Genomic DNA, 20,933 nt, shown 5'->3' on the forward strand with positions numbered 1-20,933 from the left:
CTCTGCTGGATGATTATGTGTTTTTATGGAATATAATCCATTGATATATATCTGTATTTAAATATTGTCTCATATTTTGATTGGAATTTGAGTGCTGGACCATTGTGTTGTGTTCCTGTTGATATCTTTTATCGGCAAGGCCATAAGCCTCGCTGTTAAAATTTGCTTTAAAATTGTCTTATTTAATGCAGTGTCGAGGTATGGTTGCCTTCGCCGATCTTCATAGGAGCTTACAAGTATCCCAATGTTACTTTTGGAACTATTCAACTCCTTCATGTCTTCTTCCCTGGATAGTGCTCTAACTTGCTTTTTTAATATAAATTTTAGTGTGCCAAGCTGATAGATCAGATCCTGCAATTTGGTCATGTTGAGCTGTAATGCAGTGCAGGCAGTTTTCAGGCCATTGCTCCATGAATTGTTGGTTTTCATAAAAATAATTTTCAGGATTGACTTCATAGTATTCTGAGGGGCCGCACAGACCCCTCGGTGATACCGAACGAGCGTTGCCCAATGTTCGTAGTTTTGCTTGTTCAGCCCAAATTCCAGTCGCACCAAGATGTTACGTGTATGTGCTGGGATCTGGAAAATTCGCTTGTAGGCTCGACAATTGATGTGTTCAAGACTATTCACAAAAGCCGCGGGGAATGGTAACTGGCCATATGTAATTGAGGGAAGCAACTTGGCCCTTATAACTCTTCTAATAGATTTCGTTGTCGGGCTATTTAGTTTGGCATTAAGCTTGCACAAGGCAAAAGTCACTGCCTTGGCCTTCGTTTTAGCTGAAGCCAGATAAGCTGTTGGTTTCCCATTACTCATCAGCCAGACCCCTAAGTAATTAAATTTGGTTACTGTTGTTATCTTCAAGTTGCTCAGCCTCCAGTGTTGTACGAGTTTGTTGGCATACTTTCCGAATATAATTACCTTTGTTTTTCCTGAATTTGCTCTTAGGTCATTCTTATTGTTGTAGAGATTTAATGCATCCAATAGTCTTTGCATGCCTACTTTTGTATGATCTAATAACACCATATCGTCAGCATATTGTATTGAAAATAATCTGTTTGAGCCAATTTTCGGAGATAGAAGATTTGCATTGAGGATTGCTTTGGCAAGGTCTGCCGTATAGAAGTTAAAAAGCAAAGGTGCGTATACGCAACCTTGTTTTAAACCACGGTCTGTTGGGATCTTTTTGGTAGCGGAATTCATTGAGGTTTCCACCCGTACACAATTTCCACACGTAAAAATATAATCGATTGGTGATTTTAGATGGCCCCTTTGTGTCTTTGTCGGAGGCCAATTTAATTCCATGGCACGTTTGCATTGGTTTTAATCTGTGTATGTTTAAGAATTTATTCATCATCATTCCAGATTTATCTGAGGGCTAAGCTTCGTCAAGTTTCATTCCAAGGTTTTTCGTATTGAAATCTCCGGCTATTACGATCCCACAGTTTGGTTGACTGCTCAGTAATTCCTCAAGAGTATCCACGAGCGTTTTCATGTCACTGTGTCTGGGGGCTTCATTGCTGTTAAAGTAGATATTCACAAGAATGATCTTTATTGGGCATCCGTTTTATTTCAATCCTTGTACTAGGACTGCCTGAACCATGTCCATATTTAATAAAGGTTTTATTTTTATGCTCCTACTAATCCGCGTGTATATTGATAAGCCCCCTGATGGTCTTCCAAATATGTTACGCTTTTTTGCAGACTGTTGAAATTCCATGAAGTCTGGTATGGGCATTGGGATAATCGACCAAGTTTCTTGCAGACATACCAGGTCCCCCTACTGCAAGAATTCAAATACTTCCTTGTTCTGTAATGAGGCTTTTAGTCCGTAAACATTCCATGAGATTATTTTGAGGTAGTTGCCTGGTTTATTTCTCAGGCAACCAGGAGCACGTGCGCTTTGTTTGAGTGGACTCGGGCAAAAACTGTATTTTTATGTTGGGGAATGATGTTGTGCGAGGGACATAGTTTGTCCCTTTTAAGATGGACTTTCGTGGGAGTTGTGTTGGATTTAAACGCAATCCTCTTGTTAACATAAATGGATATTTCTCTTCTTCTGCGGTGTGAACATCAATCCCCCAGTTTGCAAACCTTTCTTTTTCTTTCATAATTTTTTGTACAAACGACCCGTCGGTCCATTTTAGTATTGTTGACTCTTTGGTTGTATTGTTGTCCAGGATTTTAAATTGAACTTGGGTGAGGTCTTCACTGGAGAAGGTTGAGAGCTCTGGGATATGATGAAAAATGTGTAGTATGTTGGACCAGTTTAGTGTGTCCGTACTTCCCCTTGATGTGTATTCAGGTGTAAAAATATTTGTATTTTTCTCGTCTTTATATCCTTGTACTGGTTGGCTGGCAGTAAGGGAATGTGTGGCAAATCGTCGCGTATTTGTTGGAGATACTTCGTGGTCAATATTAGCTTCTTGGGACCCCTGTAACTCACTATTATTCAGTGATGTAGATGCTAGCACTTCTCTATTTAGTGCTGTCTGCTGGATTTTCCTATGGCTTTCTTCGTGCTGTACCTTATTCATACAGCCTGTACTGACCAATTGCAGAGGCTCGTCTTATTTGTACTGTGACTGCTCTTCCTTATTATTGACTAGTCCGCTTGAAGTTGTTTGAAGTGTAGGATTATTTGATATAATTTGATATTTCGCCTGGCGTTCCCTTTGGAAGATCGGAAAACCTCTCTGTGGTTCGAGGTTCTTGTGTGTGGGCACCTGTGTTCCGAGTTTTTTTTTTTTGGTCGAACATCGATGGGTTCTCTAGCACCCAGTTGTAAATCCTTTGTCTTTCTTTGTTAAGTTTTTGGCCTGTTTTTTCAGGCGTTTCTTCGCCCTTCTTGAAAGGTTTTTATTCAGATCTGTGGTGTGCTCTAGTTTTTGTAACCCCACTGTTGTTGCCTTGTGAGTTCTCATAGATTATAGATTCCTCAGGCGATGTTTTGCTTTGACGGGAGGCTGGTGGCGACTGCAAAACTAGTGGAGATATACCTGCGCACAAAATTGGTTTACTGTCTTGTGTGTTCGTCAATGTCGGATATGTTTCTGCTAAGCCAGTTTTCCCCTCTGGTTTGTTTACAGTGCTCACTCCAATTTCAGTTTGTAGTTCATTTGGGGGGATTGTAACTCCTGCCGGACTATTCGTGCCGTATTGTGTGCCATTTTCTGCAGGCCCTTCAACTATTCTTTGCAGGCTCTGAACTATAGTTGCCTCTTGTCTTTGCTTTAATTCTATTATGATGGATGTTAGCACTTCAGGCAGAGTGTTAAGTTTCTCTACAATTGGAAGGCATGAGCACCTAGCAGTTGGTTGCAGCCTCAACGACTCCATTTTTCCGTCTAAGGTGTTAATTTTAGTTACAATGTTACTCATGGCTATTGCGAGGGCCTGTATAGTATCCATTTGAGTTTCCAATTTTTGCGTTTGCCATGTAAGCGCATTGATGGTTGCTGCTAATGTAGAATTTATTGAGGATAGCAGAGAATTTTGGTTAAAACATCCGTTGTGGAGTGTACATTTTGTTTAGGTGGTTGAGTGAAGCAAATTCGGATTTCCGAAAAGGCTATTCTCTTTCTGTTCCTCCTGTTCCTCCTGCAACGAAAGTGAATTTTGATCCCGAACAAAGCTTTGGTTTATTGATTAACTCCGTTTCAGGGCTGGGGATTTAGACAAATTATGTTGATTGTCCCCGCCCTCTGCCTGTAAATTTGTTTTAGCCTCTGCGCGAATATGTTGGCTGTCTCTGTTTGTCTGTTCCAATGTTGACGATATTTCCAAGACTTCCAATTTCCCCTGACTTAGTTCCTCTTGTGACCCTCTTGGCATATTACTCCAGGTGCTCTACAACCGATGAGATTTCCAGTATTTCTTGTTGTACTTGCCCCATTATGTCTTGCTCATTCTCCCCGAACAGGGGAGGGTCTAAGGCTTGAAGCCTTTTCTCATGTGTACCCAAACATTCTGGCCGTGTGACTAATTCAAAAACTTCTGAGTCTCCCAGCTCTAACCCGTCTTTCTCCATTCCAACGCTAATCTCATTATCTGGACTTCCTGTTTCGCAGCTCAGTCCCGGGGCAGTTTGTGGTGTTGAGTGTACTAATGCCCTGCTGTATAACATACTTTTTCCTAATTGGTTTTGGGCAGGCATTGCTGGCGCTGGAGTTAGTGTTAGTGATGGCATTGGCATTGTTAGCATTGTTGACGTTGTTGGCGTCGATGGTGTAAAATATTTACTGATTGACTTATTTATTAAATGGGAATTTGAGGTTGATGACTGCACCCAGGGGGTAGATTTCAACTGCGCTTGCCCCCTTGTCGATGGCTTTGGTCTAGAGACTGTACCATTTTCTGCGCCAGTTAGTTTGCCCATACTGAAGGCTGTTTTAATTTGGTTTACTAGTCTGACGGCCGGAAAGCCAGTGATTATGTTTTCTAATCTGTCTTTTTTTTTTTTATGTTACTGCCGCCCTTTCCCAGATTCTTCCTCCTCTTCCTCCTCTGGTAAATGGCTGTCAGGTGGTTAAGTACACCTAAAACGGGGATGAGCAGAATAATGTGCATGATATGGCAGTGTAGTACAGTGGACGCAGCAGTGGTCGAAGTGGGGGAAAAAAAGTAGGGGAACTGTGGGCGGAGAATCATGGGGCGGGTCTAACCCGAGGTTTGGATCAGTGGGCGGAGTCAGGGGTGTGGCTAGCAATAGCAAAAGATAACAATTTTTTGTACGTTTGGCTTTTCACTGACCAGTTACAGCTTATATCGTTATTTAATTCAAGCAATGGATAAATATGTTTATTTGAGGTTTAATTCAGGAAAAAGCAAACACTCATAGGGAATGCAGGTTTAAGTAAAGCGTGCAAAATATAAGCAGGAAAATATTACCTTAACGCTTTTACTCTCATTGTTCAGAAATAAATTAGTATTTTTTGTCTCAAATATTGAGGACATGAATACAAGGCTTCTCCTGTACACATGCGTTAAGCAGGACTCAGAAGAGAAAAGGACTCTTCAGGAGAGTCTGATCTAACTTACGGAAACCCACAAGGGCTCCTTCATATTCATGTCAGCCAGCTAGCTCCTCAAACATAGTATAGTACATATGTATACAAGTGTCCTTTCATTCGGGAATTGAACACAAAGCAGTAACCCACTAAGCTATGCACATAAAATATTGCTCTTTGATCTGCACGGTACACGTTCTTTGCAGAAGGCATATTAACCCTCTGCGCTACCTTAGATGAGTCAAAACAGCCATTGGACAAAACACCCTCCCATCTCTCTCCAGCAGGTACATTGATCACATTGATCAGAGTTATCTTGGCACTTTTATTGTTGCCTGAAACCTGCTGAATATACAAAACTTTTCAGTGTTTTTAAAACTCCTGCACTGCTACAAAACCGACCCCCACAAACTAAACCAGCCCCCTACCCTTCCAGTCACCCGGGGAAATGCCTGATGCCCGGAACGGCCAGTCTGGCCTAGTTACTGTAAAGCCTTTTTCAATGCAATACTGCAGATATGTTTGCTTATTTGATATAAACGTCATGGATCACTGTTAGTGTAAGACACGGATTCTTCCTGAATATCCTTTGAATTGGGTTCCTGCCTGAATGATACACATGAGCAGTTTGGTACAAAGCTTCCTGCACAACTTTTCTCCAAAAGAAGGCCTCTGGGTAGACCTCTGAGGTAGGCACATTAATGTTATTCATAAGGACCCTCACACAGGACCACTTACCTTTTTGACCTTCCTGTACAATTCCTGCCTGTGCTTTACTATGCAAAATCTTTTTGGCAGATGTTTTAAAGTTTGCAGATTTAACATCATCTTTCTAACAAGCAGTATAATAATATTTTTTTAACTTCTAGACAATTTTCTAAATTTTTTATGGCCTTGCCATACAGAATAGAAGTAAAGGCAGAATGCAATCATCTGTTCTGCAATCCTGTGACTTTGAGTTGAAGAGAGGGCATATTGTGCAGAGATGGGTTTGGGTCCAGGCCGGGGTAACTCCCAGCTGAACCCTTGCTGAGGCAGAGGTTCCTGTGTTGTGACAGAGGCTAATCTCTCCTCTCGCTGGTTCAGAGACACGCTTGCCATAAGTGAATTGGAAGCTGTTAGACCCAGCTCTCCAGGGTAGGAGCCGTGCGTCCTGTCTCTTCATGGCCTTTCTACTAGTCCAGATTCAGCTGCACTGTCTAATCCCACGTCTCTTGTGCTATTCACTGTGTTTCCAGTTTAGGGTGCACAGGTACCCCATTCAGTGTACTCAGTTTCTGTGCCCTCCCTGCACCACAGCATCCTCTACACAGAGGATTTTACACTCCTTGTTCTGGAATCCACTGCTAATCAAGGGCCGATATTGCATTGTCAACAATCTGCTCTGCTCTGTTGTGTCACTAGTTAATTCACAGTGGTCTTGTGTTCGAACACCCTCTTGTGCACAGCACTCTGAGACCTGCTTGTGCGAAGCTTGCGTTTTAAAAAACAATAAATGGATCTTTGGTGTGGCCAGGCCTGGCATCATGGCGTTCAAGAGCCATCGTATGCACTAGCGCATAGAAGTACAAGTCATCTGCTGGCCGCTTCAGAGCACAGCAAGGGGATAGGAGAGGGCTGTATTGAGTTGGTTGCGGGAATGAGCCATATGGCTGACTACGCCACTTCGAAGCACTGAAGGAGAGGAGGAGAATAAAGTGTAGGTATGGAAGAGAGAGAGCATCAGCGAAGAGGGGTGACGGGGAAGCAGAAGGGAACACTGCTTCTATGCGTGCCACCCTTCACTATTCAGAGCTCCATTCACACATAGGAAGGACGCTTAATTGAGACTGTGAGGGCATCCAAGCGGCTGAGAATTGAGTGGGTAACAGGGGATTGGGGAGGAGGTCAATAGAACGGGCAAGACTCTTCCATTCGGGCGTGGGGGTGGGTCTCAATGGACCCCCTCAGCGTGCTCAGCCACGAGTGGCTTTAAAATGAAGTTAACATTAGGTAGGTGGCTTTGTCTCTCGTCTGCCTTCCTCACATCCCGTCCTATAACTGTTCATATTTTAAGGGTAATAAACCATTTGATGCCAAGTTTCAACCCACGCTTCCAAGCATTGTAAACAATATATGTTACTGTTACCCTGTGAAACGAGATTTCATTTAGCATCCTCTGAAGGACTGAGGTCTCAGTTAGCCGTTCTGTGATTCCGACTAATGGCCCGCAGATCTCAGTGGGGAGTGTTTAACTCATGGAACCACCCTGCCGAATATCCGCAACTGCAACCACCAGCTCAAATTAAGCACTGGCTGCAGGATTCATTATGAACTGAGCAGGGACAGTGCAGTCACTTTACTGGCTGTCTTGAGTGCAGAGACACAGGTGCGAAACACTATGGACCAGGCCTAGTGATCTGCACAAGTGGCATGTAGTTTTGTTTGGATGCTGGAAATGTTTGTACCAATATTTGGACCCTACCATTGGTAGAAAAATAAAATTTTATGTTTACCGGATTTATCAGTGCAAATTTGGATTTGTAACTGATCGTCAGTGCATCGTTCACTGTAAAATGTTGTCAAAACCTGTACACAATTGTCCAGCAGTTTAATTACACGTGATTTGGCACTTGACCTGGTTCTCAATAAAGCTCCTCCCCTGTGCCCCTCTGTACCTGAGTAAATGTGCTCTTTTTCTGTATCTGTGCAACCCTTGTGGTAGGGTATGCCACGCATGGCTTCCACCTTGTAACCAACACAAAGCGCACTGAAACAGCTAGCAGGCACTATGGACGGTATTTCTAAGGTGCCAACATACCTCAGTGAATTAATACTGATCATTAACGTCTCGTGTGTATGGATAACGCAGGCAAAACCAATTAATCCTTCCAGGTCGGTTGAGTATCGCTAGATTGGATACATAATGCTTAGAAACTGCAGAAGTGATATAAAGCGCTTTGCAACTAATATTGACTAATGTTGCAATTTACCAACAAATCACAGCCTGGTGCTTCAACGCTGGCTTTCTAATAGCACAACTCAGTGCTTGGAAACTGATTCTTTTTTGTATTTACAGTATTTTGTCAGCCCTTGTCGGTCTGGCCTCTACCTTGCTTCAGAGTGAGCTTGGCTGCTACTGAGGGGCAGCTCTAGAAGTAGCCATAATCAACATATGTCGGTGCTCTACAAGACTGAGGCTGGGGAGCCAGGTTCGGGTCTGGCAGGAGGCTCAAGCATCCTGTGATTGTGGACAAATCACTTAGTCTCTTTGTGTCTAAAAAAGCAAGTATTTGCAATGCAATAGGCCTCCCATTACTGAAAGTTTGAGATTATGGCGTTGCATTATTATTTGCAATGCCAATAGGTCAAACTTTCAGTAATGCGAGACCTATTGCATTACAAATCCTTGTTTTAAAAAACCACATCTCTGAACACAGAAAAAGTAATCGTACACATTTTAAAAAAATAACATAAGAAAAACAGCTGATAAGACATTTGACATTTTCCAGTTATTAAAACAAATTGCACTGGGCATTGATGTCTATTGAAGAGCGTGGAGTTCAGAGGCTTCTCTTGCAGGCCCCAGTGCAGGGAAAAGAGCAGAGCTGTAAAGGAAGGGCTGGTACGAGAACAATTTCCCGGAGAGGCTGGTGGGGCTGGGTCAGCTGTGGGTACATAGACCAGTGGAGGGTCTCTGCTACAGCAGCCACCCTCCTCCTAGTTTCAGTTCTAGCTTGGTGGAGAGCAGATTTGCCCATTTCTTCTTCTCCAGGTGCTGTTGATCAGTCTGCATGAGCCCCAAAATAAAAGGCAGGGGAGGTCAAGGGCGGGGGCCACCAAAAGCGCCCTGATGTGACCATTGTATTGGTCACAGTGGGGGCAGGCAGGGAGCGTCCTCACTAAATGAGGCGTCAATCACAGCAGCAGCAGGGCCATCAGACTGATAGACTAGATATAAGGGGGAGGGGGAGGAGGTCGCGGGCACTGCGGAGGCCTTCCTCGGTGTGCTCCACACAGGCAGAATTAAAAAGTCATAATTTTAAATTAGGACTATTCTTGCCGTCCCAGAACGCTTTTTTAAAACAAAGAAGTAGGGGAACGGACTGAAATAATTTTTGAAAGTAGGGGCACGCCGTGCCCTTCCGATCCTGCCCACTTCTACCACTGGGACGCAGGCAGAAGGGCAGAATAGAGTCAAGAGCACAAGCGTAAAGTACGAGGAAGCGGGGGAAGGAGCAGGGCACACTGGGGCTCCACGGGCTGCACTCAACCTAGTTGGGGCGCCCACTCGGGAGCTTTGTGTCCTCCAGTAGGGAGTACACGCTCCTTCACTACGCACTCCCACAACAGAATAGAAAAAAAATGATGCGGCAACAGCACTTGTAGTGTCTTTGTTACTCACGTGGCCCGACGTCTGCAGAGCCCAGAAATGCCAAAATTAACTCAGAGTCCAGTTCGCATTCTGTTACATATTTCCTTGGAGAATTCTATGCAGTACCTGGCGTAGGAGAGCTACTTCGCTCTCTGCAGGGCAAGCAATTACGCACAGCACTTTATCGATCGTGCGTGTAGAAAAAAAACAAAAGTAATTACGGAACAGCGCGTCCTCGCGCTTTGGTAATTATATTCAGGGCGAATTTGCGGGCAGCGGCGGGTGAGAGCTATCGCGCTCCCGGCATGATGCGAAGTTCAAACAGCGCTACCTCGCCCAAAAGAAGAAGAGGAACGAGCGCGTCCGTGAGCAGGATACCGGAAACAGAGACACTCCCTGTAGTGTCCTGCAGGACACGTTCTAGTGTCTCGACAGACACTGTTTTAGTAGCCACTCCCCTATGGGAGTGGACACACACACACCCCACACCCATCCATCACCGGCGTCACGAGTGACGTGACCCGGCAAATAAAGGGGCCCGAGTGCACGTGCTCGGGGCCAGTTGAATAACGGTAGCCACGATGTCTGTGTCATTTATTCCTTAGCATGTGGGCCCAGGGCCCACACCATCACAGTGGTGACGAGCGGGATGATCCCGCGTGTGCAGCCGCATGTTTGAAGGTGGTGGAAGGGGGAGAACGTTGCCTGTGGCGAGGGCACCCCCTGGAGCAGGCGAGAGAAGCACCCACTCGCCCGTGGTGCGTGTGAAGAGCTCTGAACGTGAGAGGGGTTCGGGAGCCCACCCTGTTCCTGCAGTGCCTGCATCGACTGTGCCCCCCTGCGCCGAAGCGCTAGACGCGCCTGCCAATCCGAGAGGGTGAGAAAGAAGCCAAGCAAGAGTCCACCCCGCATGAGACGAGCCTGCTGCCTGTGAAAACGGCGAGGTAAAGCCCGGGGAGGGCTGACGACAAGGCGGGCGGGGCTGGACTGCTGAGACTTCAGCCGCCGATAGCCGGAGGCCAAGTGACGCCAGAGGAGCAGGCCAAAGGTGAGCAACTGCGGGGGACTGCAAAGCGAAAGAGAAGCACCCCGGATGAGCTGAGGTCAACACTAGCCTTTAGTAAGGCTGCGTAGCACCCAGGCCATAGCTCCGACGCCCCCCGTGCAGCGCGCGCACTAAATGAAGTTGCTGCGGGCGGAAGGGGTACAGAGAGAAGAAAGAGGGTGGCCCGCGGCCGTCATGAGCTGCAGCCAGGCCCCCTTCCCCGCTCCAGCGCAACGTGTAAGCTGAGCGACTGCAACGAATATCAGACTGGGCTGTCGCGAAAGCCCGCAGGGACAGTGGAGTCTTTCCAGTTCCGCAGCATAGCTAAATATCAAGGTTGCACATCGTAAATAAGTGCAGGCGGGCAAAGACACAGTAAGTGGCGTGTCACCGCATAGTTGCCCAGCAACTCGGCCGAAGCGTGTACGCTTCCCGCAAGTGTAATTAGCACCGGGAGGACCAGCCGAAGTGGAGGAGTAACCGGACAGAGGAAGCGGCAGGACAGTAAAGCCCACAGCGTGTGCCAAGCTGTGGAGGTAAATCCGGATGAAACGAACGACGTGGCACCCCAAGGAGGCCCTGGCTGCAACGAAGGTAGAGTGCTGCAAAAAAAGGCAACTGTCAGTAGGTGGGAAAAAATAAAGTGTAGGCACCTACCATGAGCGCTACCAAGAGCGCTGGGTCTCAAGGAGTTGATGTAGCCGGGGGAAAACTTTGCGCTGGTGACAGGAAAAACAAAGACAGCGCGAGGCCTCAGGCATCTAGAAACCAGCCTAGATCACGCTTGAAACATAGAGCCACTGCCATCTAGTGGCCGTCTAGCGGTAATGCAGCCGTTTAACAAGTAACGAGCAACAGAACGGGGACAGAATGATTAGAGTCCTAAGGTTACTCGGAGAGAGACAGTTCAAGGCTGCTGTGACCCACCGAGAAGAAGTGGCTAAGAAAGAGCTGCCCAGGTGGCAAGTAGGTGCATGAGTAAATTAAGTGCCAGGGGGAACGGCAGCATGAGGTAGCAGCGAGAAAGGCACCAAAGGCACTATGTGAGGTGTGCGCAGGAAAGCGTCTGAGCACGTGAATGCACCACAAGGACAGTTTTTGCACCCACTGCTGAAGCACACTAATAAAAAAAATAATAAAAAAAAAAGGGGACAAGCAGCCCCATGTTGTTCTTGTGCGAAGTGAATCAAACTGTGGCAAGGGAGGATGCAAACCCATAGTAGCCATCCACAGCCGGTCAGCCAGCACACCCACACCCATGTGCATCGTAAGCCGCACAGGCCCCTAGGAGCGAATGCCCATTATTGCGGACAGGGGCACAGGCCAGCAAGGTACCAGTGCGAGCACTAGCCCACCAAGGGGACATTTCCGAAACAAAGGAAAAGTGGAAAGGAAAGGGCACCTATAGAGTTCAAAGTTACCTCTGACCAAGGCAGGACGGACTACCACCTCTCGGCAAACTACGGGAAGAAACTGACGAACACCAGAGGAAGGTGACAGTAACATGGAAAAACCAAGTGCCAAGGACCGTCCTCGGCAAGGTTTGCTGATCAAGCAGAGGCTCAAGGGAACCCTCCCTGCCAAAAGCGCAAGAAAGTCTGGTACAGAGAGAGCGCCACCAGCGGCGGTCCACCGCCACCATAGGTGAGAGGAGCGCCACATGCCCCTGGCGGTGATTGAGCACTACCGCAAGGAGGGAATGCAGGCACGCCAGGTGCGGGAAGAGGGCGCCCCAAAGAAGACGAAGTGTGCGCAGTCCGCAGTGCGGGACACATGCGCCCAGAAGCATGAATACCCAGGGGGAAAAGAGACATCTCTGAAGAAAAGAAGCACTGCCGGAATCGGCAGGGAGATCCCTTACATCTCCACAGCAATGAAGCCCGGAAGAGGCCAAACGCAGCACAGTGTCCTCCCTCACGCCGCCTCAAGCAGGAGTCGTCAGTGACCCAAGGCTGACGAGAGGAGAGCCGTACACCACAAGTGGCCAGCCACCACCACAGCTCACCACTGCCCGTGGAAGCCATTCCCTGGAGAGGGAACACCCGGAGCAGGAGCTTCAAGAAGCGGCCTGAAGAAGGAGCATCCACGATGAATGGCTGTTCGCCATGCAGCCGAGAGGAGCGACTGAAGGTTCGCCTGAATGGTCAAGAGACCATTGAAGTTAATGGGCCCGTTGGCCTTGTTAGAACACAGTGCATGTCACTGCACCCGGAGGAGAAGCAGTAGAAGAAAAGTGAAAATCGTGTCACCCAGAAGAGCTGGCCACCCGCAGGTGCGTCAAAGACAACGAGTGGAGAAGCACAAGGACTCATAGCACCACAACCCAAGAACACCTCCAAAGACACCAGACCGACACCAAGGCGGACCGACGGCCCTGGCGATAGCACCAAGGGAGAACCACACGTGAGCCACAGAAAGCGCAACCAGAGTATCATCCCAACGCTTCCCCAGGTGAGCGCCAATCGGCGTCCCTGGATACAGCCTCAAGGGAGAACCAAGAGTAAGCCGCAGCCAGCGCAACCCGAGTATCATCCCAACGCTTCCCCAGGTGAGCGCCAATCGGCATCCCTGGATACAGCCTCAAGGGAGAACCAAGGGTAAGCCGCAGCAAGCGCAACCCGAGTATCATCCCAACGCTTCCCCAGGTGAGCGTCAACCGACGTCCCTGGATACAGCCTCAAGGGAGAACCGAACATAAGCAGCAGCAAACGCAAACTGTGTATCATCCCGACGTCTTCCCAGCCAACCATCCACCCCCGAGTGTCAGCAGTCTAAGTCAAATGGCAGATTTTTCCCTGGCTGCAGATGCCATGGGTGAAGATTGGTATCGAGTGTCTTCTTTCCTCACACCGCCTTAAGACGAAGTCGGCAGTAGCCCCAAGCCAGGCAAGAGGATCTACACACTCTACGTGTCACGCCATCACTGAAACTCAACCTCAGCAAGGCGGAGACACAGGGTTGCCAAGTCCCTCCTGACATCCAACTCTCCCAGCAAGTCACCACCACCTGTCATCCTGAGTCACCACATGGCTGGCAATCGCCATCACGCCCGCCATCAGCACATGCGTCAAACACCACCCCCATTGTACCGATGGACTGGAGTCACCAGTTGTTGCCACACCAGCCGAGAAAAGAGACCAGAGGCTACCTGTGACCCAGGCACACCCGAGAACCGCGGTAGCGAGAGCAAGCATCGGCCAAGACATCTCCACCCCAGAGGGTTGTGCATGCGACCAAGTTATGGCTCCTCAGTGGTCCTGTAGCTGTCCCTAATTGGCACACAAGCAGCCCCCAGCGTAGCCTTCCTGCAGTCCCGCAGCAACCTTGGCAACGGGCCTTTCCAGGTGGGAGAGTGAAAAGAGACTTTGCCCCACCGACGGGTCATCGGTTGCAGCCAAAAGGGTCCACAGAGACAAGTGATCAGACAACGCCTCCACGAACCGTCAACGTGAACTCCACCCATGTTCATGACGCATCCCATTGAAAGAACTGTTTGAATTCACCACAGACCATCACCGACGTCAACGAAAGGGGAGCCATGCAGGACATGTCATCACAAATGAACTGACGCTAGGCAGCGGACGTCTCCAAGGCAGCGGTCGTGAATCCTTCAGGTTAGACTACGAGTGCCGACCGATAAGGTCCTGCTGCAGGCAGAGTCATCAGCCCACGGCTGACGTCTTCCGGCCACCTGTCTCAGAAGACTGATGGACCCTGTGGTGGTTTAGTTAATTGTTTTCCCCACAGGTTAGACTAATGTTTATTGGTTCGTCAATAAAGTTGGGAAGGAATGTAGTGTCCTGCGGGACACGTTCTAGTGTCTCGACAGACACTGTTTTAGTAGCCACTCCCCTATGGGAGTGGACACACACACACACACCCCACACCCATCCATCACCGGCGTCACGAGTGACGTGACCCGGCGAATTAAGGGGCCCGAGTGCACGTGCTCGGGGCCAGTTGAATAACGGTAGCCACGATGTCTGTCATTTATTCCTTAGCATGTGGGCCCAGGGCCCACACCATCACACTCCCCTCTCAGGAAACGAGTCTCGGCGTCGGCTCAGTGCCAATAGGGCTGCAATTATAGTTCGTTCACTTAGCTATAACTGGCGGCAGTGTTTTCGTCTGCTCTCCAAACGTTAGTTCTTATCTGCTTCCAACCACTTTAGCCTTTGTTTCTTTTCAGGGAATATCTGTTTTTAATATATTTCAGGATCTTATGCCATTTCTAAGTATAAAGTCATGTTTCCATTACGTTTCTGTGTTTTTAGTCATTCTAAAAGTTTAGCATTCGCCCAACCCCCTTGGAGAACGTGAGCCGAACCCCCTCTTGGCTCTCAAACACCTGCTGTGCATAGCTTTTTGCAGCGGGAGGTTGGAAACAGGTCCTGTCCTCTTACCTGTCTCTCTGCCCATACAATTATGAGTTCCTAACACATGCCAGGCAGCCGAACCCCACAGCCCTTGCTTTGGGCAGTGATGGTTGGCTGCAGGGCTCTGGCTTGAATTTGGATCCTCTGTGCCCAGACCCCTGTTGATCCCCAATCCATAGCAGGCAGCCGAACCCCACAGCCCTTGCTTTGGGCAGTGATGGTAGACTGCAGGGCTCTGGCTTGAATTTGGATCCTCTGTGCCCAGACCCCTGTTGATCCCCAATCCATAGCAGGCAGCCGAACCCCACAGCCCTTGCTTTGGGCAGTGATGGTAGACTGCAGGGCTCTGGCTTGAATTTGGATCCTCTGTGCCCAGACCACTGTTGATCCCCAATCCATAGCAGGCAGCCAATCCCCACAGCCCTTGGCTTTGGGCAGTGATGGTAGACTGCAGGGCTCTGGCTTGAATTTGGATCCTCTGTGCCCAGACCCCTGTTGATCCCCAATCCATAGCAGGCAGCCGAACCCCACAGCCCTTGCTTTGGGCAGTGATGGTTGGCTTCAGGGTTTAGGGTATGATCTGCACCCCACCCTATATTGGTGACCAATCACTGCTGTGCAAGGCTGACATTGTTGTCTGGCCGCAGGGTCTGACCCCAGGCCTGGCTCTGCACTCCACCCTCTACATTTCCTGGCCTTGGCAGGAGTTGGCTGTAGGGCCCGGTGTCAGGCCAGAGCCTGTCCCACAACCATGGGCAGCCAACCCCTACTACACACAGTCATAATCTCAATGCAGTATAGCTTGACTGTATTACCTGACTGCAGCCAGGCCCAGTGCCCTACCCTGCGCAGCAGGGCAACCCCCACTCCACATGGACTTTGCCCATGCGGAGAAGGAATTAGCTGCAGGGACTGTCTTTATTACCAACAAATGGGTAATAGCAGCTGCAACTGGAAACATGCATTGAATCCTGCAATGGGCGCACTTTTTACATCTGTCAACCAGCAACAAAATTCTTAAGAAAACTAAAAAATGCCTTTGCAATATAACTGTCACAATTCCATCATTGCACCTCTGGCGGAGGCTGTACACGGGCCAACTGCAGCCTGCAAATCACCCCTAAAACTCATGAACAGTGCGTGTAGGACTTCTACCTGCTCCCCATTTCAAGCCTGGAGACATTGGAAAACCTACAGTTGCTTCCTTGCAGTATGGTCCCATAAATCACTGCTAAGTATTCACTAAGACCCGGCATTGAATGTGAATTGCTTTGAGTGATGAGAAATATACCCACCTGTGACTATTCTTGTACAACCAGTCTTGAGATTCCGCCCTGGGCTTGTTGCTGTCTGGAACTGCTTATTACCTGCAAATTGTGCATTGGATTCTTTTCCTTGTTTGTGCATTGGATTCTTTTCCTTGTTTGTGCATTGGATTATGTTCCTTGTTTGTGCATTGGATTATGTTCCTTGTTTGTGCATTGGATTATGTTCCTTGTTTGTGCATTGGATTCTGTTCCTTGTTTGTGCATTGGATTCTGTTCCTTGTTTGTGCTTTGAATTCTGTTCCTTGTTTGTGCATTGGATTCTGTTCCTTGTTTGTGCTTTGAATTTTGTTCCATGTTTGTGCATTGGATTCTGTTCCATGTTTGTGCATTGGATTCTGTTCCTTGTTTGTGCTTTGAATTCTGTTCCTTGTTTGTGCATTGGATTCTGTTCCTTGTTTGTGCATTGGATTCTGTTCCTTGTTTGTGCATTGCATTTTGAACCTCTGTATACCAGACCTCTTATTGCATGTTTTCCTGACTAGTTTCTGCCTTGCTTTAGCTAGAGCCTGTGTCTTGTTCCTGTGTCACTTTTTACAGATTTCTCCCACCTTTGCCTTGCTTTTGCTTTACTGCTTGCCTGCCTTTTTCTTCAATCAGGTGCAGCCCCTGGGTTGCTTCCTTTCTAATTCTACTTAGTTTATTTCTTCTGTTTCTGCTATTCATTCCCTTTTCTTGTCATAACTCTTATATTTTCTCCCCCATCACCTCGATGTTTCCCTTAGTTTTTTTCATTTTCTCAATATTTCTCTTGCAGTCTCTTGTTCCTTTGAAGTTCCAGTCTCCGGCTTGTTACATTTCCTATAATGCTGCTGCTTCTCCTGTCCCATTATTCTCTGTTTTCTCCTTGTATGCCATGATCCTGACTCTTTGCTACAGCTCTTAGATTGCTTTCTAGTGCTTTCTCTTTGTTCTCCTCTTGGGCTCTTGGCTCAGGTAAGTGAGGTGTTTTGTCCTCACTTGTGTATAAGTATATTTCTTTGTACAGGTGTTGGCTTCTGGTTTCCAGGAGGCAGTTCCTGTCCCACCCTGTGTCTTGTTGTACATGTAGTCTTAAGTGTTTTACCTGTAACAGTGTTATTTCTATTTGTTGGCTTGTCTCGTGTATGTAAGTACAAATCTTATTTGTGCTCTAGGGACATTATCTGTAGGAGTAATCTGACATTGACATTCCCTGTTGCAAGTTCTGAGTCTTACCTGTGAACAACCCTAGTTGTAACCCAGTGTCTTTGAACATGTTTGCTTCAGGTTTCTCATCACATTAAGGTTGCTTTACCTTCTTTTCCATGTTCCTTTGCTTTTTGTGTCTGTTCTTTCCTGGTGTGTGCCCCTGCTGCTGTTATTCCTTGGTACACAAATTCCGTAGGCAGACAATCCTTGACCTTGAGTTTGGCTCTGCCCAGAGTCTAGCATTATCCTCTGACCTAACCATACATTCCTCACAAATAAAATTCATTATTTAGATTGTGGCCAAATACCATTGCATTTTTATATAAAGCACACGCAGTGGTGTCATGGCGTCAACACAATGTAGCAGATGTCCTTCATGTAACCTTCAACTTAAGTAGTTACATGAGAAAAACACATTTTACAAAAACCTTGAAAAATAGACCAATTTGAAGGTCCGAATTACAACATTCTCCTGGGGGGTAGAATCCCAGGTCGTATTTGAGGGGGGTCGACCAGCATCCAGCTTCACCTCTTTTCCTTGGGTAAACCAACAACCAGCTGTCCTCTCCAAACAAGAAACTCACTATTTTGAGTTTCTCATATATGATCTTTGTCTCATCGTCCCCACTACAGAGGGTAAAACACACCACACAACCTGCCTGGAGTTTACAATCTCTAACACAGGCGACTCCTCAGAGAGTAAAATACACAAACTGCCTGGAGTTTACCATCTCAAACACAGGCGACTCCATAGAGAGTAAAATACACAAACTGCCTGGAGTTTACAATCTCTAACACAGGCGACTCCTCAGAGAGTAAAATACACAAACTGCCTGGAGTTTACAATCTCTAACACAGGCGACTCCATAGAGAGTGAAATACACAAACTGCCTGGAGTTTACAATCTCTAACACAGGAGACTCCTCAGAGAGTGAAATACAGGCACTGCCTGGAGTTTACAATCTCTAACACAGGCGACTCCATAGAGAGTAAAATACACAAACTGCCTGGAGTTTACAATCTCTAACACAGGCGAATCCTCGGAGAGTAAAATACACAAACTGCCTGGAGTTTACAATCTCTTAACACAAACGTTTCCTCAGAGAGTGAAATACACAACCTGCTTGTATTTACAATCTTTAACACAGGTGACTCCTCAGAGTGAAATACACAACCTGCCTGAAGTTTACAATCTTCAACACAGGAGACACCTCAGAGAGTGAAATAAACAAACTGTTTGGAGTTTGAAATCTCTAACAGGCAACTCCTCCGAGAGTAAAATACACAAACTGGCTGGAGTTTACAATCTCTAACACAGCTATCTCCTTAGAGAGTGAAATACACAAACTGCCTGGAGTACACAATCTCTAACACAGACGACTCCTTGGAGTGTGAAATACACATATTGCATGGAGTGTACAATCTCTAACACAGCTACCTCCTCAGAGGGTGAATTACACCAACTGCCTGGAGTTTACAATCTCTAACACAGGCGACTCCTCAGAGAGTAGAATACACAAACTGCCAGGAGTTTACAATCTCTAACACAGGCGACTCCTCAGAGAGTGAAATACACAAACTGCCTGGAGTTTACAATCTCTAACACAGGCGACTCCATAGAGAGTGAAATACACAAACTGCCTGGAGTTTACAATCTCTAACACAGGCGACTACATAGAGAGTAAAATACACAAACTGCCTGGAGTTTACAATCTCTAACACAGGCGACTCCATAGAGAGTAAAATACACAAACTGCCTGGAGTTTACAATCTCTAACACAGGCGACTCCTCAGAGAGTGAAATACACAAACTGCCTGGAGTTTACAATCTCTAACACAGGCGACTCCATAGAGAGTAAAATGCACAAACTGCCTGGAGTTTACAATCTCTAACACAGGCGACTCCATAGAGAGTAAAATAAACAACTGCCTGGAGTTTACAATCTCTAACACAGGCGACTCCTCAGAGAGTGAAATACACAAACTGCCTGGAGTTTACAATCTCTAACACAGGCGACTCCATAGAGAGTAAAATACACAACCTGCCTGGAGTTTATAATCTCTAACACAGGCGACTCCATAGAGAGTAAAATACACAAACTGCCTGGAGTTTACAATCTCTAACACAGGCGACTCCATAGAGAGTGAAATACACAAACTGCCTGGAGTTTACAATCTCTAACACAGGTGACTCCTCAGAGAATGAAATACACAAACTGCCTGGAGTTTACAATCTCTAACACAGGCGACTCCTCAGGGAGTAAAATGCACAAACTGCCTGGAGTTTACAGTCTTTAACACAGGCGACCCCATAGAGAGTAAAATACACAAACTGCCTGGAGTTTACAATCTCTAACACAGGTGACTCCTCAGAAAGTGAAATACACAAACTGCCTGGAGTTTACAATCTCTAACACAGGCGACTCCTCAGGGAGTAAAATGCACAAACTGCCTGGAGTTTACAGTCTTTAACACAGGCGACTCCATAGAGAGTAAAATACACAAACTGCCTGGAGTTTACAATCTCTAACACTGGCGACCCCATAGAGAGTAAAATACACAAACTGCCTGGAGTTTACAATCTCTAACACAGGTGACTCCTAAGAGAATAAAATACCCAAACTGCCTGGAGTTTACAATCTCTTAACACAAACGTCTCCTCAGAGAGTGAAATAAACAAACTGTTTGGAGTTTAAAATCTCTAACAAAGGCGACTCCTCAGAGAGTGAAATACACAAACTGCATGGAGTTTACAATCTCCTCAGAGGTAAATAAACATCACTTACTGTCTAAAATCACAGGTACGTCCGGTATACAGCCCTGTGTTTTGTCTTCTGGGATAATCCTGTTCTGCAAGTTCTTTTTCTGCAACTTTTAAGCACAATATTTATTCAGTTAGAATTGTGATGAACAAAACCCTTCTATCCATCGACTTGTAGTTCTGAGGAGAGGCAAATAAGGGAACTGATGACTTATAGTCTTGTTTTTTATAGTCTCTCCCTGCTCTCCACCCCCTCTCCACCCACCTTTTAGTACCTCCTCTTACCTGAGAAATTCAAATCACTTGCTTTTCTCTCTGGCTGTAGAGAAATCTAAAAGTAAGCATATGCAGACCATTCTGACTACACACAAACATAAATAAAAAGAGAAGAAGGCAAACAGAAACTTCACAGATCCATACAAGCAAACACAATACAAAGAAAGTCGCAAGCAGATTCACACATATGTATGCATGTGCACACATTAACATAAACAAAAACACAAACAGTCACAATATGAGTAACAGAAAAAAGGCACACATACTCAAGAAAACATACTCACATATTCGAACACACTAATACGCTTAAACAGACTAACAGAAAAAAACACACACAAAGACTACAACATGCAATCACTCTGTTCTCATGTTGATTATTTAGATACAAGCACAGATTAAGGATGTATCTGATGTTCAGAATTATTCATTTACAGAGTCTCCTGTTTAGCATCGCCATCCTAATACTCATACTTCACAACAGAATGATTCATACAACTTTGATGCTCAGCCAGCTGTAATTGAAGAAAGAAAGATATAGGATTAGTTTTGCAACACATACTATTTTCTCCCTCCAGGTGTCAGGGAGTCTAAATGGAACATCAGACCTGCCCCCTTCC

At 46.6% G+C, this 20,933-nt stretch overlaps 1 protein-coding gene across 3 annotated transcripts in view; it reads right to left on the bottom strand.

Annotated features, from left to right (window-relative positions):
- Positions 1 to 20,242, bottom strand: part of LOC146839194 (CD5 antigen-like) — a 449,199-nt gene extending 428,957 nt beyond the window's left edge. For all 3 annotated transcript variants that reach the window (XM_085603214.1, XM_085603212.1, XM_085603213.1), the window contains exon 1: positions 20,066 to 20,242. The gene's annotated coding sequence lies outside the window, so the exon portion shown is untranslated. The remainder of the gene's footprint in view (positions 1 to 20,065) is intronic.
- Between the last annotated feature and the right edge of the window lie 691 nt (positions 20,243 to 20,933).

The sequence above is a fragment of the Triturus cristatus genome, chromosome 4_2 (genome assembly GCF_964204655.1).
Source record: "Triturus cristatus chromosome 4_2, aTriCri1.1, whole genome shotgun sequence".
Lineage (NCBI taxonomy): Eukaryota > Metazoa > Chordata > Amphibia > Caudata > Salamandridae > Triturus > Triturus cristatus.